Source organism: Lissotriton vulgaris, chromosome 12, assembly GCF_964263255.1.
Source record: "Lissotriton vulgaris chromosome 12, aLisVul1.2, whole genome shotgun sequence".
Taxonomy (NCBI): Eukaryota; Metazoa; Chordata; class Amphibia; order Caudata; family Salamandridae; genus Lissotriton; species Lissotriton vulgaris.
This window is the reverse complement of record NC_141700.1, coordinates 491,171,644-491,187,305: the sequence shown is the minus strand read 5'-3', so window position 1 is coordinate 491,187,305 and position 15,662 is coordinate 491,171,644. Positions and strand designations below refer to the sequence as shown.

At 54.6% G+C, this 15,662-nt stretch overlaps 5 non-coding genes across 5 annotated transcripts; all 5 read right to left on the bottom strand.

The window, feature by feature from the left end:
- Positions 1–5,233: 5,233 nt before the first annotated feature.
- LOC147676840 (U5 spliceosomal RNA) lies at positions 5,234–5,348 on the bottom strand. The gene has a single exon (XR_015302887.1). It is a non-coding gene; the product is annotated as a U5 spliceosomal RNA (small nuclear RNA).
- Positions 5,349–6,245: 897 nt separating this feature from the next.
- On the bottom strand, positions 6,246–6,360 carry LOC147676839 (U5 spliceosomal RNA). Its single transcript, XR_015302939.1, has one exon. It is a non-coding gene; the product is annotated as a U5 spliceosomal RNA (small nuclear RNA).
- An 877-nt stretch (positions 6,361–7,237) lies between these two features.
- On the bottom strand, positions 7,238–7,352 carry LOC147676838 (U5 spliceosomal RNA). The gene has a single exon (XR_015302805.1). It is a non-coding gene; the product is annotated as a U5 spliceosomal RNA (small nuclear RNA).
- Positions 7,353–8,229: 877 nt separating this feature from the next.
- On the bottom strand, positions 8,230–8,344 carry LOC147676837 (U5 spliceosomal RNA). The gene has a single exon (XR_015302702.1). It is a non-coding gene; the product is annotated as a U5 spliceosomal RNA (small nuclear RNA).
- Positions 8,345–10,986: 2,642 nt separating this feature from the next.
- Positions 10,987–11,100, bottom strand: LOC147676836 (U5 spliceosomal RNA). Its single transcript, XR_015302787.1, has one exon. It is a non-coding gene; the product is annotated as a U5 spliceosomal RNA (small nuclear RNA).
- Between the last annotated feature and the right edge of the window lie 4,562 nt (positions 11,101–15,662).

The following is a 15,662-nucleotide window of genomic DNA, read 5'->3' as shown; positions in this document are numbered from 1 at the left end:
AACAAATACAGAATCTGCGGCAGCAGAGTCATTTTGACTGCGGCAATTCTGCCGAGCCATGACAGGGTGAGCGGCTTCCAACGCCGGATCTGCTCCCGAAGTTTGAGTGTGAGGGCCTCGTAGTTGACACGCGCGGTACTCCTAACGGAGGGGGCCAGGCGGACGCCCAGGTACGGGACGGTTGCGTCCGACCACTGTATCTTGAATTCCGATTTAATCTCGGCCACCACGTCTGGATTCAGGGAGATATTCAGGGCTTCAGATTTAGCTTCGTTAATTTTGAAACCCGAGGCTAGGGCAAAGGTGTGGAGCTCTACAAAGAGAGCACGCAGGGACTGCATAGGGTTGGTGAGAGATAGCAGGACGTCGTCAGCGTACAAGCTGATCTTATGCGTATCGGCACCGAATTTGATACCAGATATGAGCGCGTGCTGCCGTACCCTCTGAGCCATCGGCTCCATGTATAGGGCGAATAGAAGCGGCGACAGGGGGCAGCCCTGGCGCGTGCCTCTGCCAATGTCGAACCTCGGGGAGGTGTGGCCGTTCACCCTGACTGTGGCGTTGGGCTGGCGGTAGCAATTGAAGATGCGGTGGCGGAGCTTCTCGCCAAAGCCGAAGTGGCGGAGGACCTGGTCGAGATAGGGCCAATGCACTCTGTCGAAGGCTTTCTCCGCGTCAATGGTGAGGAGCATGCAGCCCGGTTTAGTGCGCGACCCGGCCTCGATGAGGTGTAACACTCGCCTGGTGTTATCGCTAGTCTGCCGTTGGGGGATAAAGCCCGCCTGATCAGGGTCTACCAGCTGCTGCATGTAAGGTGCAATGCGGCCCGCTAGAATGCCCGTGTAGAGCTTCAAGTCTACATTCAGCAGCGAGATGGGCCTGTATGAGCTACACGTCGCCGGGTCGCGGCCCGGTTTGGGGATGACAGAGATGGATGCCTCCAGTAGGTCGGGGTGGATGGCCCCAGGCGTGTCAAAGGTGTTAAACAGGTCTCTCAAGAGGGGGGCAAGCTGCTGGCAAAAGGTTTTGTAGAAGGCCGCGGTATAGCCGTCGGGTCCCGGGGATTTCCCCACCTTGAGGCGGGCAATAGCAGAGATGACTTCCTCCAGACCAATGGGCCGTTCCAAGAAGTCCGCTTGGGCTTGGTTGAGGGAGGGGAGCTCCGCGCCCTGCAGGTATGCCGGGCCGGCGAGTGGGTCTAGGCGGTCCGCGTCGTATAGTGCCGCATAAAAGGTGCCAAAGGTCGCCGCAATCGCCGCGTCCTCCGTGATCTGGCTGCCATCGGCCGACCGGAGGGATCGCACCTGTTGCCGTTGGGTTTGCGCCCGTAGCCTGCTCGCCAGAAGCTTCCCGCACCGGTCGCCTCCGGTGTAATAGGCGTGCTTAAGGCGCATAGCGGCGTATTCCGCTACATCTTGGTCCAAAGCCGCCAACATTTTCCGCTCGGCGCATAGTTGGCGCCATGCCCTCGCCGCTCCCGTGCGCTGGTGCATCTGTTCTAGTTCCGCCACCCGTTGGGTAAGCTCAGCACGCTTCATTGCCCTGTCCCTGTTGTTGGCGGTGGCTATGGAGATGAGTTCCCCGCGGAGGACCGCCTTGAGGGCAGCCCACTGAGTGGCCTTCGAAGTGTCATCATTGGCGTTGTGTTCCAGGAAGCGGTCGATCGCAGCAGCGAGGCGTGTTTGGGTGTCGGGCAACTGCAGGAGGCCGTCTCGCAGCTTCCAGTGTCGTTGCGGGGCTGGCATAGCGCCTATACGAAGCGTCGTCACAACTGGGGAATGGTCCAAGAGAGCGGCCGGCAGAATCTCCACCTCCTCGACCTGCTGCGCTAGCTGAGTGGAGCACAGGAAATAATCCAGCCGCGCATACGTCTTGTGTGCCGCCGAGTAGTACGTATATGCCGTGGTCCGGGGGTGCATGTGTCGCCATAAATCTATGAGGCCCAGGTCCGCCACGTGCGTGTGTCCTGTTGCAGTGAGCGCTCCCACTTGGCCGGATCTCTGGCCTGAGCGGTCCGCCGTGTTGTGAAAAACAATGTTAAGGTCCCCCCCTAACAACAAATGCGTGCGTGTGGTGGATGTAGCGGATTCTAGTGCCGTATGCAAGAACCGTTCCTGTCCCTCGTTCGGGCCATAGACTGAACCCACTAGCAAGGTGAGGCCTGCAACCTGGAAGCTATAAAGCAGAAGTCGCCCCTTAATTTCGGCCTCTTTCTGGAGGACCCTCCCCTCGAAGGATTTAGCCACTAGAATCGCCACCCCCGCCGTTTTCTTTGGGGAGGAGGAGAAGAACTGCCAGGGAAAGGCGCGTGACTTGAGTCTGTGCTGATCGCTGCGAACAAGGTGTGTCTCCTGGAGGAGGCAGATATCCGCTTTGGAGCGTTCGAGACAGGAGAGGATTGCTTTGCGCTTATTCGGGCTATTAAGACCTCGCACGTTGAGTGAGAGCACCGTTAGGTGACGTGTCATGTCTGGGGTAACAAGGGAGATGCTATTCCCCACCCGGAGGTGGCCGCCGCAGACCAACAGGCCGCAAGAGACGCTGCGCAGGGGGTCCTACCGACTCCTACCCTGATGCCACAATCCCCTGGACAAGGAGAGCCCACCCGCCCCTCCCCCACCCCCCCCAACACCCCCCATTCCCCAACTGTCCCCCCCAACCTCCAAGGAGAACCCCCCCACCCCCCCCCTCTACCCCCAACTCCCCCCCAACCCCAACTGGTGCAGCTCCTCCCTCCCCCCAAACCCCAATAGTGCAATGCTCGAATCTCTGTACCGGTGCAAGCACCTGTGGAATCCCCCCCCCCCACTCCCTCCCTCCGCCCCTGCAACCAAAAAGAAGTCCAAATCAACATAGTCCCAGGTCCAGGTGTGAGTCCGCTGGACCCGTGGTGAAGGAAACACTTGGTGTGTGGGCAATGGCGACGGTGATGTCGGGCACCGCGCCTCCCCACGCGGGTCAGCCATCAAGGGGACGGCGTAGACACAACGCGGGTCAGCGAGGCTTCGCCCCCGCCGCCGGGGTGAATCGTCCCGGCCAGGTCATGTCGTGGCAGCGCCGTGTGGCCGTGGCAGAGTTCAATCATGTTCTTTATTCGCCAGGCCTTGCGCGACCGTCTCCACCGCCGCTCGTTGGCCCTCTGTTATTTCTTTGGTGGCAGGGCGTCGCGGCCTGTTTCGCCTCGGCTGTTGCCGCCATTTCCCCGGCGCGTCCTCATTGGGTGCAACCCCCGCTCCGGGGTTCTCGGCCTCCGCCGGCTCCTCAATGTCTAGAAGGGCGTAGGCCTCCTTGAGGGAGCGTATCTGGTGGAGGTTATTGCCCATTTTAAACACAAGGCGAAAGGGGTGCCCCCAGCTGTATGAGATGTTGCGCTTCCGCAATTCCGCCGTGACGGGTCGGAAGAGGCGCCTCTTCTCCAGGGTCAGTGCTGCAAGGTCCTGATAGAGGGCAGGGGAGTGCGCGCCGAAGGACACCGGCGCCATCCTGCGCGCATTAGCAAGGATCTCCTCCTTGGTGCGGAAGTCTTGGACGCACACAAGGATGTCCGCTGGATGAGCCGTGGCCACCCTAGGCGGGCCCGTTCTGTGCACTCTGTCCAGTCCCAGGGGTGCATCCGACGGTCGTCCCAGGATGTGGTTGAACAGCTCCCGGGCGAACTGGAAGAGGTCCTCCGTGTCAGGGGAGTGCTTCACCCCCCGGATCCTTATGTTGTGCCGCCTGGAGCGGTTCTCCAAATCCTCGGCGTGTGTTTGAAGGTCCACCTGTTGGTCGTGAATGCGCGCCAGTTCCTGCCGCAGTGCTTCGATCTCCATGTCCCGTGCGTCGCTCTTCGTTTCCAGCTCCGCCACTCTCTCACCAATGGCGTCGGTATCGCGGCGCGCCTCTTTTATCTCGTCCTGGAGTTCCTTCTTTAAGTCCTGAATGTCCTCGCGAAGTCCCATGAAGAGTGACTCCAGGAAGGAGCGCGTGATGGGGCCCTCAGTGTCCGGCTGCCCCTGGGCTGGCGAGGCCTGTTGTTTCTTCTCGGCGCCCCCGCGTTGGCTGGCTGCGGAGGCGTCCGCCTTCTTCCCCTGAGCGCCGGGGGTGAAGAGGTCCGCGATGGAGCGGTCCTTCCTCGTCCTGGCGTTGGACATGGTCCGTGTAGCTTCTCCTGTCCAGGAACACTCTGGTGGTGGACCGCAGGCCTAGGCCGCCGACGCCGCTGTGCCTCCTGGCGCCCAGTCTGGGGAAGGCGGTGCGTTGCGCCCGCTCTCTGCGAGTCCAGTCGGTGCTCCGGGCGCAGCGCGGCCCCCGCAGCGTGGTTATAGGTGAGCGGGTCCGCCAAGGGGTGCCAACCAGGTGCGGGGTGGGCCCGCGTTGTTCCTCGGGGGTCCGGGCAAGTGTCGGGGCGCCGCAGGGCCCGTGGAGTGGGAGCAGCGCAGGCCACGTGGACCGGCTCCCCGCTTGCGTGGCGGCTCTGTGCTCGGCGAGGCCCCAGACGCCTCCGCGTCGTCGTGCTGGTCAGTGGTCCAGGAGGGGGGGGAGCCGCAGCGCCGGTGCGCCAGAAAAGGGCGGGCTGCCGCAGGCAATCACCCCTCACTCGCCGGTGAAGCTCCGGCCAGTGAGCGCGCCTAATGTGCCGATGGAGCCCGGCTCGGCGGGCTGGGTCGCGTGTGTGTGGCGAGGGGGGGGGGCGCCTGGTACCTCTGTCCCAACCCCCCCCGTACCTCCGTTTCAATGAGCTGCAGGCCGGGGCTCCAGCGGCACCAGGTCCGGCGATGGGGGCCGGCGGCAGTCCGGGCAGCGTCTCCTTCCAATGCGTGCCGTGGCTGGCAGGTCCGCAGTAGCTTCCACGCAGAGCCGTGGGAAGCCTCGCGCTTTGCCGCGCGGGCCGGACCCGCCGCCTCAGCCGATGCCTGCTCCGTGCGTCCTCGGGCGGCGCTGCGGCTCCGCCCACCTCGGCCTCGTTTTCGGCCGCACTCTCGGCACCCCGAGCGCGCCAGGCCCCAACGGTCGTCGCCTCCGCCGTCCAACCGGTCACGAGTCCGGCCGTCCCCGGGCCCAGGACCGGACCCGCAGATCACCGCTGCTGCGCTGTCGGCGCCAGAAGATTCTCGGGACCAGTCACGGCCGGGTAGGTGCTGTAATTATGCTAGATTCGGCGGCCGGCGGCGGGAGCTCAGCAAAGCACGTCCGCTCACACCGCCATCTTGGCCACGCCCCCTAATGCTTTTCTTTTAAACGAATGATAAACAGCCTCACCTGTTGTAAGGCTTAAAAAAATTGAATAAACTCGTAAATGTTCCTCTCCACGGAAATCTTAAGTAAAAGGCGAAAGATTTTTTCGTTTTGAAGAGAAACCAGAGTAAGTTAGAATATGGCTCTCTGGGGGTTAGAGGCACCAGATCAAAGACCCTATCATTGCGAGGGTGAGGACCTGAGAGGTATTTGCAGCCTCTAAAAAAGAGGGCAAGAACTAGGCCGGTGAGGGAAACAGGATCAAACTTCAGAGTCTCTGCTCAAAGCACAGAAAAGCAAAAAGGTGGACAGTTCCAAGTGTCTGCCTGGGAATATGCAAATTCTTTTTGTACACACCTCAGCTCATTAGGAGGTGTCGGGCTGCTGGGCAAGGGGAACGGGAAGCGTGAATCAGGCTTTAACTGAAGTGGCGCTGTAGGACTTTCGTCCCCAACGATTTTACGCTTTCCCCACCATCCCTCCAATCGATAGGCTGTGAGCCACCACTGTTCTATGCAAATAGCCATGCACTTTAAGTCCCTTTTTCACACGTATTTTCATTAAAGCTGAATATATAAGTATATATCTGTCTATGCTGGAGGCACATGAAACAAGACTAACGAGCCCCTTTAAGTGTACCTGAGAGGAATCTGACTCAGGATTGGCCACCCTCTAAGGGCACCTCTAACGGGCACAAATAACGTGCAAGCCCTATGAAAAGCGCAGCGTGAATCTTGGTGCCACCTTTTAAAAGGAGAGTCACGTCTGGCCTCTGGCAGCAGGAATGTTGAGAAAAGAGAAAATATACTGCCTGCTATCGTGCAGTTTCAAGATAGTCCAGGAAAAGCAATCTCATGCACTGCCCAAGCTCTTTCCCATGATGCACCTCTCCTACACTCTGTCTATGCAAATGAGCAAGCAGAGAGATCAGGAATAAAACACTAAGCTCATGTTCCCTTTTAACAGTAGCAGACAACTCCTAAATATTCCCCAACTTCTAATGCTTTTCTTTCAAGCGAATGATAAACAGCCTCACCTGTGGTAAGGCTTTAAAAAATTGAATAAAATCGTAAATGTTCCTCTCCACGGAAATCTTTAGTAAAAGGCGAAAGATTTTTTCATTTTGAAGAAAAACCAGGGTAAGTAGAAATATGGCTCTCTGGGGGTTAGAGGCACCAGATCAAAGACCCTATCATTGCGAGGGTGAGGACCTGAGAGGTATTTGCAGCCTCTAAAAAAGAGGGCAAGAACTAGGCCGGTGAGGGAAACAGGATCAAACTTCAGAGTCTCTGCTCAAAGCACAGAAAAGCAAAAAGGTGGACAGTTCCAAGTGTCTGCCTGGGAATATGCAAATTCTTTTTGTACACACCTCAGCTCATTAGGAGGTGTCGGGCTGCTGGGCAAGGGGAACGGGAAGCGTGAATCAGGCTTTAACTGAAGTGGCACTGTAGGACTTTCGTCCCCACCATCCCTCCAATCGATAGGCTGTGAGCCACCACTGTTCTATGCAAATAGCCATGCACTTTAAGTCCCTTTTTCACACGTATTTTCATTAAAGCTGAATATATAAGTATAGATCTGTCTAGGCTGGAGGCACATGAAACAAGACAAACGAGCCCCTTCAAGTGTACCTGAGAGGAATCTGACTCAGGATTGGCCACCCTCTAAGGGCACCTCTAACGGGCACAAATAACGTGCAAGCCCTATGAAAAGCGCAGCATGAGTCTTGGTGCCACCTTTTAAATAGAGAGTGACGTCTGGCCTCTGTCAGCAGGAATGTTGAGAGAAGAGAAAATATACTGCCTGCTATCGTGCAGTTTCAAGATAGTCAAGGAAAAGCAATCTCATGCACTGCCCAAGCTCTTTCCCATGATGCACCTCTCCTACACTCTGTCTATGCAAATGAGCAAGCAGAGAGATCAGGAATAAAACACCAAGCTCATGTTCCCTTATAACAGTAGCAGACAACTCCTAAATATTCCCCAACTTCTAATGCTTTTCTTTTAAGCGAATGATAAACAGCCTCACCTGTGGTAAGGCTTAAAAAAATTGAATAAACTCGTAAATGTTCCTCTCCACGGAAATCTTTAGTAAAAGGCGAAAGATTTTTTCATTTTGAAGAGAAACCAGGGTAAGTAAAAATATGGCTCTCTGGGGGTTAGAGGCACCAGATCAAAGACCCTATCATTGCGAGGGTGAGGACCTGAGAGGTATTTGCAGCCTCTAAAAAAGAGGGCAAGAACTAGGCCGGTGAGGGAAACAGGATCAAACTTCAGAGTCTCTGCTCAAAGCACAGAAAAGCAAAAAGGTGGACAGTTCCAAGTGTCTGCCTGGGAATATGCAAATTCTTTTTGTACACACCTCAGCTCATTAGGAGGTGTCGGGCTGCTGGGCAAGGGGAACGGGAAGCGTGAATCAGGCTTTAACTGAAGTGGCACTGTAGGACTTTCGTCCCCACCATCCCTCCAATCGATAGGCTGTGAGCCACCACTGTTCTATGCAAATAGCCATGCACTTTAAGTCCCTTTTTCACACGTATTTTCATTAAAGCTGAATATATAAGTATAGATCTGTCTAGGCTGGAGACACATGAAACAAGACAAACGAGCCCCTTCAAGTGTACCTGAGAGGAATCTGACTCAGGATTGGGCACCCTCTAAGGGCACCTCTAACAGGCACAAATAACGTGCAAGCCCTATGAAAAGCGCAGCATGAGTCTTGGTGCCACCTTTTAAATAGAGAGTGACGTCTGGCCTTTGGCAGCAGGAATGTTGAGAGAAGAGAAAATATACTGCCTGCTATCGTGAAGTTTCAAGATAGTCAAGAAAAAGCAATCTCATTCACTGCCCAAGCTCTTTCCCATGATGCACCTCTCCTACACTCTGTCTATGTAAATGAACAAGCAGAGAGATCAGGAATAAAACACCAAGCTCGTGTTCCCTTATAACAGTAGCAGACAACTCCTAAATATTCCCCAACTTCTAATGCTTTTCTTTTAAACGAATGATAAACAGCCTCACCTGTGGTAAGGCTTAAAAAAATTGAATAAACTCGTAAATGTTCCTCTCCACGGAAATCTTTAGTAAAAGGCGAAAGATTTTTTCGTTTTGAAGAGAAACCAGAGTAAGTAAGAATATGGCTCTCTGGGGGTAAGTGGCACTCTATCAAAGACCCTGTCATTGCGAGGGTGAGGACCTGAGAGGTATTTGCAGTCTCTAGGAAAGAGGGCAAGAACATGGCCAGTGAGGGAAACTCCCTCGCTTCATACTTCCACAACAAGATCGCGGACATACACAACAGCTTCAACAACCAACCAACGCACACCATGACCGAGCAACCACCCCCCACCCTCCACGCCTGGACCCCGATCAGCACCGAAGACACCATCCGCACGATGAACTCCATCCACTCCGGATCACCGACCGACCCCTGCCCTCACCACGTCTTCAACAAGGCCGACGCTGTCATCGCACCCCACCTGTGAGACATCATCAACACATCCTTCGACACCACCATCTTCCCTGAGAGCTGGAAACACGCCGAACTCAGCGCTCTACTCAAGAAACCAACAGCGGACCCCACCGACCTCAAGAATTACCGCCCCATCTCGCTCCTCCCGTTTCCAGCCAAAGTCATCGAGAAGACCGTCAACAAGCAGATGGCCGCTTTCCTCGAGACGAACGGATCCCTCGACCCCTCACAGTCCGGCTTCCGAGCCAACCACAGCACCGAGACCGCCCTCATCGCCGCCACCGATGACATCCGAGCCCTGATGGACAATGGAGAAACAGCGGCCCTCATCCTCCTAGACCTCTCCGCGGCATTCGACACGGTCTGCCACCGCACCCTAGTACAGCGCCTCAGCAACATCGGAATCCAGGACAAGGCGCTGGAATGGATCATCTCCTTCCTCGACGGAAGAACACAGAGAGTCCGCCTACCTCCGTACAAGTCAGAGGCCTCCGAAGTCATCTGCGGCGTCCCCCAAGGATCATCTCTGAGCCCCACCCTCTTCAACGTCTTCATGAGCCCCCTCGCGGCAATCGTACGCAAACACAACCTCAGCATAATCTCCTACGCCGACGACACCCAGCTGATCCTCTCCCTGACCAACGACCCCGCCGCCGCCAGAGCCAACCTGCACGAAGGGATGAAAGAGGTAGCCGAGTGGATGACGACCAGCCGCCTGAAACTGAACTCGGACAAGACGGAGGTCCTCATCCTGGGCTCCTCTCCCTCCGCCTGGAACGACTCCTGGTGGCCTCCCGCCCTGGGCACCGCACCCAAACCGACAGACCATGCACGCAACCTGGGCTTCATCCTGGACCCCTCCCTCTCCATGACCAGGCAAGTCAACAACGTCTCCTCGGCGTGCTTCAACATCCTACGCATGCTACGGAAGATCTTCTGGTGGATCCCCACCGAGACCAGGAAGACCGTCACCCAGGCCCTCGTCACCAGCCGACTGGACTACGGCAACGCCCTCTACGCCGGTACCACCGCCAAGCTCCAGAAGAGACTCCAGCGGATCCAGAACGCCTCAGCCAGACTCATCCTCGACATCCCACGAACCAGCCACATCTCCGGACATCTGAGAGACCTTCACTGGCTCCCCGTCAACAAAAGAATCACCTTCCGCCTCCTCACCCACGCACACAAAGCCCTACACGACCAAGGCCCGAGCTACCTCAACGGCCGAGTCAACTTCTACGCTCCCAAACGCCACCTCCGATCAGCCAACCACGCCCTCGCCGCCGTCCCCCGCATCCGAAGAGCGACTACAGGAGGAAGGTCCTTCTCCTACCTGGCCGCCAAGACCTGGAACTCCCTCCCTCCCGACCTGCGCCTGACCCAAGACCACCTCTCCTTCAGGAAGAAGCTGAAGACCTGGCTGTTCAAGCAGTAGCGGCACCTCCCCCCCCCGCCCCCCCCCCCCTAGCGCCTTGAGACCCTACGGGTATGTAGCGCGCTTTATAAGTGTCACTGATTGATTGATTGATAAAACTTCAGAGTCTCTGCTCAAAGCACAGAAAAGCAATAAGGTGGACAGTTCCCATGTGTCTGTCTGGGAATATGCAAAAAATAATTGTACACACCTCAGCTCATTAGGAGGTGTCGGGGCTGCTGGGCAAGGGGAACGGGAAGCGTGAATCAGGCTTTTAACTGAAGTGGCTCTGTAGGACTTTCGTCCCCAACGGTTTTACGCTTTCCCCACCATCCCTCCAATCGATAGGCTGTGAGCCACCACTGTTCTATGCAAATAGCCATGCACTTTAAGTCCCTTTTTCACACGTATTTTCATTAAAGCTGAATATATAAGTATATATCTGTCTAGGCTGGAGGCACATGAAACAAGACTAACGAGCCCCTTCAAGTGTACCTGAGCGGAATCTGACTCAGGATTGGCCACCCTCTAAGGGCACCTCTAATGGGCACAAATAACGTGCAAGCCCTATGAAAAGCGCAGCATGAGTCTTGGTGCCACCTTTTAAAAGGAGAGTGACATCTGGCCTCTGGCAGCAGGAATGTTGAGAAAAGAGAAAATATACTGCCTGCTATCGTGCAGTTTCAAGATAGTCAAGTAAAAGCAATCTCATGCACTGCTCAAGCTCTTTCCCATGATGCACCTCTCCTACACTCTGTCTATGCAAATGAGCAAGCAGAGAGATCAGGAATAAAACACCAAGCTCATGTTCCCTTATAACAGTAGCAGACAACTCCTAAATATTCCCCAACTTCTAATGCTTTTCTTTTAAACAAATGATAAACAGCCTCACCTGTTGTAAGGCTTAAAATATTGAATAAACTCGTAAATGTTCCTCTCCACGGAAATCTTTAGTAAAAGGCGAAAGATTTTTTCGTTTTGAAGAGAAACCAGAGTAAGTTAGAATATGGCTCTCTGGGGGTTAGAGGCACCAGATCAAAGACCCTATCATTGCGAGGGTGAGGACCTGAGAGGTATTTGCAGCCTCTAAAAAAGAGGGCAAGAACTAGGCCGGTGAGGGAAACAGGATAAAACTTCGGAGTCTCTGCTCAAAGCACAGAAAAGCAAAAAGGTGGACAGTTCCAAGTGTCTGTCTGGGAATATGCAAATTCTTTTTGTACACACCTCAGCTCATTAGGAGGTGTCGGGGCTACTGGGCAAGGGGAACGGGAAGCGTGAATCAGGCTTTAACTGTAGTGGCACTGTAGGACTTTCGTCCCCTAGCGATTTTATGCTTTCCCCACCATCTCTCCATTCGATAGACTGTGAGCCACCACTGTGCTCTGCAAATAGCCATGCACTTTAAGTCCCTTTTTCAGACGTACTTTCATTAAAGCTGAATATAGAAGTTTATATCTGTCTAAGCTGGAGGCATATGAAACAAGACTAACGCGTTTCTTCAAGTGTACCTGTTATGTTATGTTATGTTATGTTATGTTATGTTATTAAAAACTTATAAAGCGCACGTACGCCCGAGGGCTTCTTGGCGCTGAAAAGATAAAAGAAAAAAAACATAACAAGGGGTGAATCTGCCGGACGTGTTATTTTAAGTAAGCTTTTGTAAAAAGATGTGTCTTGTATGCCTTTCTGAAGGCGAGGAGATCTTTACTCTGTCTAAGGGCTAGTGGCAGAGAATTCCATAGGGTGGCTGCTAGGAAATGGAAACTACTGCCACCTTGTCGTTTTTTCTTAAAACGAGGAACTTCAAGAAGGTCTTTGTAAGCAGATCTTAGGTTCCGTGAGGGAGCATATCTGCCAATTAGCTGTCTGATGAATAGAGGTCCCTTGCCTTGCAGAGCCTTAAAGATAATGCACCCGGCTTTGAATTCGGCTCGTTGAGCCACGGGTAGCCAGTGCAGGCTCTCTAGGCCTGGTTTAATTGATTCCCATTTGGGAACTTTGCAAATCAGCCTAGCGGCCTGATTCTGCAAGTACTGCAGTCTTTTGAGTTGACCTACGGGTAGGCCTAGATAAAGGCTGTTTGAGAAGTCAATGTGGGAGAGGACCAGGGCCATGACTACCTGGATTAAGGCGGAGGGAGTGAGGAAATGGGCAATTTTCCTGATTTTCCTAAGTTGGAAAAATCCAGAAGAAACCACGGTTCCAATTTGAGATTTTAACGAAAGGTCCTCGTTGATGGTTATCCCCAGACTTTTTACAGTGAGAGATTTCTTGGGGGGGAGGAATCTGACTCAGGATTGGCCACCCTCTCAGAGCACCTCTAACGGGCACAAATAACGGACAAGCCCTATGAAAAGCGCAGCATGAGTCTTGGTGCCACCTTTTAAAAGGAGAGTGACGTCTGGCCTCTGGCAGCAGGAATGTTGAGAGAAGAGAAAATATACTGCCTGCTATCGTGAAGTTTCAAGATAGTCAAGGAAATGCAATCTCATGCACTGCCCAAGCTCTTTCCCATGATGCACCTCTCCTACACTCTGTCTATGCAAATGAGCAAGCAGAGAGATCAGGAATAAAACACCAACCGCCATATTCATGAAAATCGGCATTTGCGATTCTGAAATAGTGAAAAAAAGCGAATCGCTATTCAGAAATCGCAAATCCGAATTCATGAAGAATTGCGATAAAAAAAAGCGATTCGCACGCGATCGCAAATTCCGTTAGCGATGACCGATAATCGCAGAATAATCGCTATTTCCGGCTACCCGCGCCTGGACTGCGAGCTCGCAAATAGCGATATCGCTATTTGCGATATCGCTATTTGCGAGATCGCAAACTCGCGAGATCGGGAAAACGGGAAGTCGCATTTCGAGCCCAGTGATGACATCACAACCAGGAAGCTGCCGGTTCCCACCACCATTTTCCACATTGAGGCAGAGAGAGAGGGAGCATATTGGAGAGCTGCAGCTAATCTGGAAAATTACACTGATCCACAACCCTGGTACCATGGCTGAGGAACCTGCACCTGGCACCAGCAGCTCGTCTGGGCGCAAGAGAAAATTGAAATTCTCTGAGCAGGAGCTGGAACACCTCATTGAGGGGGTTGTGGCCAACCATGACAGACTGTTTGGCGCAAATTCTCGGAGGGTCCCTGAACAGGAGAAGCGGCGCATATGGCAGGGGATAGCCTCGGCTGTGAACTCCGTGGGAGTGGCGGCCAGGTCCCTGGAGGAATTAAAAAAGCGGTGGTACGACCTCCGAGGCCGTGCCAAGGAGAAGGTGGCGGCGCGCCTTGGGGAGTCCTCGGGCACTGGAGGAGGAGGACCAACTGTACCACCCAACACTCCCATGGAGGACCAGGTCGAGAACACCCTGGAGAAGGAGGCCTGTGTCGGTTTCACAACACTGGACTCATCCCGCACCACCCAAGACACCCAAGGTAAGTGGCATGCGACTGCGACCCTGCCCCCTATGGATGTCCATGACCAAATAGGCTCCCCCAATGTCCCATAGGCATGCCATAGTTGCACATCAAGGAATGTCCTGAAGCATTGTGGGAGATGTAGTCTGGCCACAATGTTGTAGTACCACAATGCAGCCAGACAGGTCCCAAAGCACACAAAGCCACTGCCATTCAGGGAATGTCACCCAGCATGCATGTAGCAACTGCACGTCTGCCAGATACATGCAACTAATGATCCACCACTTACCCCCACAGGTGGCGATACCAGCGACAGCGATAGGCTGGAGATCGATGAGGGCGTCCCGGAGGTGGAGGTGCCAACACCAACCCAGGCACCAGCCCCTGCCGCTGCATCTACACCAGCAGCAAGTACCACCTGCAGCGTCCCCCCTGCAACTGGTGCAGCACCCACATCCGCTGGCAGGCCAGCCCCCATTGTGCCTCCTGCCACCGCTGCTCCTCCCAGAGCCGCAGCCAGGGCAGTCACTCCTGTGCCCCCTGCATCTACTACAACAGCCACACCATCAGTCACACCCCCTGCGTCTGGCGCACCTGCAACACCGGCGGTCATACCCCCAGCAGCTGTCGCCTCTACATCCGGGGCTGCGCCAGTGTCCACACAGCGGCCAGCCTAACACTCAGGCCAGCAGGGCAGGCGTGGCAGGTCACGCAAGCACTCCACAGCAGCTAGCAGGCGGACCAATGCTCATGGACTGGCGCGGCTCAGCGTCGAGAGACGCATGCTCCGCATTCACCAGCGCCAGGCTCAGCAGCAGGGAGCTATACAGCTACAACTGCACATAATAGGGCGCAATGTGGCCACTGTTGCAGGCCACATGGAAGGCATGAGGGCAGACATGGCAGGTGTGGGAGAAGGACTGGTCCGCATGGCTGCAGCCTTGGAGGCCAACACCGCGGCCATGTCGAGAGAGCGCAGTGGAACACGCCGGCGCCACCGCCAACTGATGACCCGGCTTGACACTAACAGCAGGGCAAGTTACGTGTCAGCGAATGCTGCATCTCTGTTGGCGCGGCGCTCCCTGACCCACCAGCACCAAATCATACAGTGCAGCGAGGACATGACAAGGGTGCTGGAGACCCTCACCACGGCAGTCATTGCTCTTCACCCTCCAGCTATTCCATCTGTTGTGGGGGGTGATGATGCGAGTGAGGGGGCGTCCAGCGTCAGCTCTCAATCTGCCTCACAGGCCCCACCACACACCCGCAGCACCAGGCCCCCCCCATTGCCTGAAGCCCCGGAGGAGGATGCCCCTCAGAGGCGCTATGGCGGAACGCGCACTATGCGCTCCTAGAGAACTGCAGTTAATCAATGGCACAGGCTGAGGTTAAGCCTGCCATGTAGTGATGCACAGCAGTATGGCGTAATACTGTTTGTTGGACTTATTTTGACAGGAAAGTTATTTTTATTTTTGTGAATTTAACAAATACAATTATTTTGCTACACACATTAGCGTTGTGTCATCATTACATTTTGCATGCATTGTTGATTTGTGGGGTGTTGGAAGTGGTTGTACTAGAAACTGTTCACTGTGATGTGGTTGCGACGTCTGTGCCCTTCTGCTGGGTTCTCCCCATGTGCATGGCGCGCATGTGCAGGTGGCCGGTTGTCCCCCTCAGATTCACTGCCAGAGATGTCAACAGGTATCCGGCGCTTGGTTGCAATGTTATGTAGTATTGCGCAGACAGCCACAATGCGGCAGCACTTTTCAGGACTGTAATACATGGCCCCACCTGTCTTGTGCAGTATGCGGAACCTGCTCTTGAGCAGGCCAAATGTCCTTTCTATGCAATTCCTTGTCCATATGTGAGCAATATTGTAGCGCCGTTGCTGGGGTGTAGCAGGGTTGAGGTATGGGGTCAGGAGGTATTCAAGGAGGGCGTAGCCACTGTCACCTGAATGAGAGGAGCAGATGGTGATTGCCTGTGCTGCGCTGTTACATCTTTGCAATGTGACATTTCAATCAAAGTGTACTTACCAAGTAGGTGTCCTTCCCCAAACTCTCCCCTGACCAGTCGTGTGTGGAGTCCGCTGTGCCGGAAAATGAAGGAGTCATGGGTACTCCCTGGGTACTGTGCGAC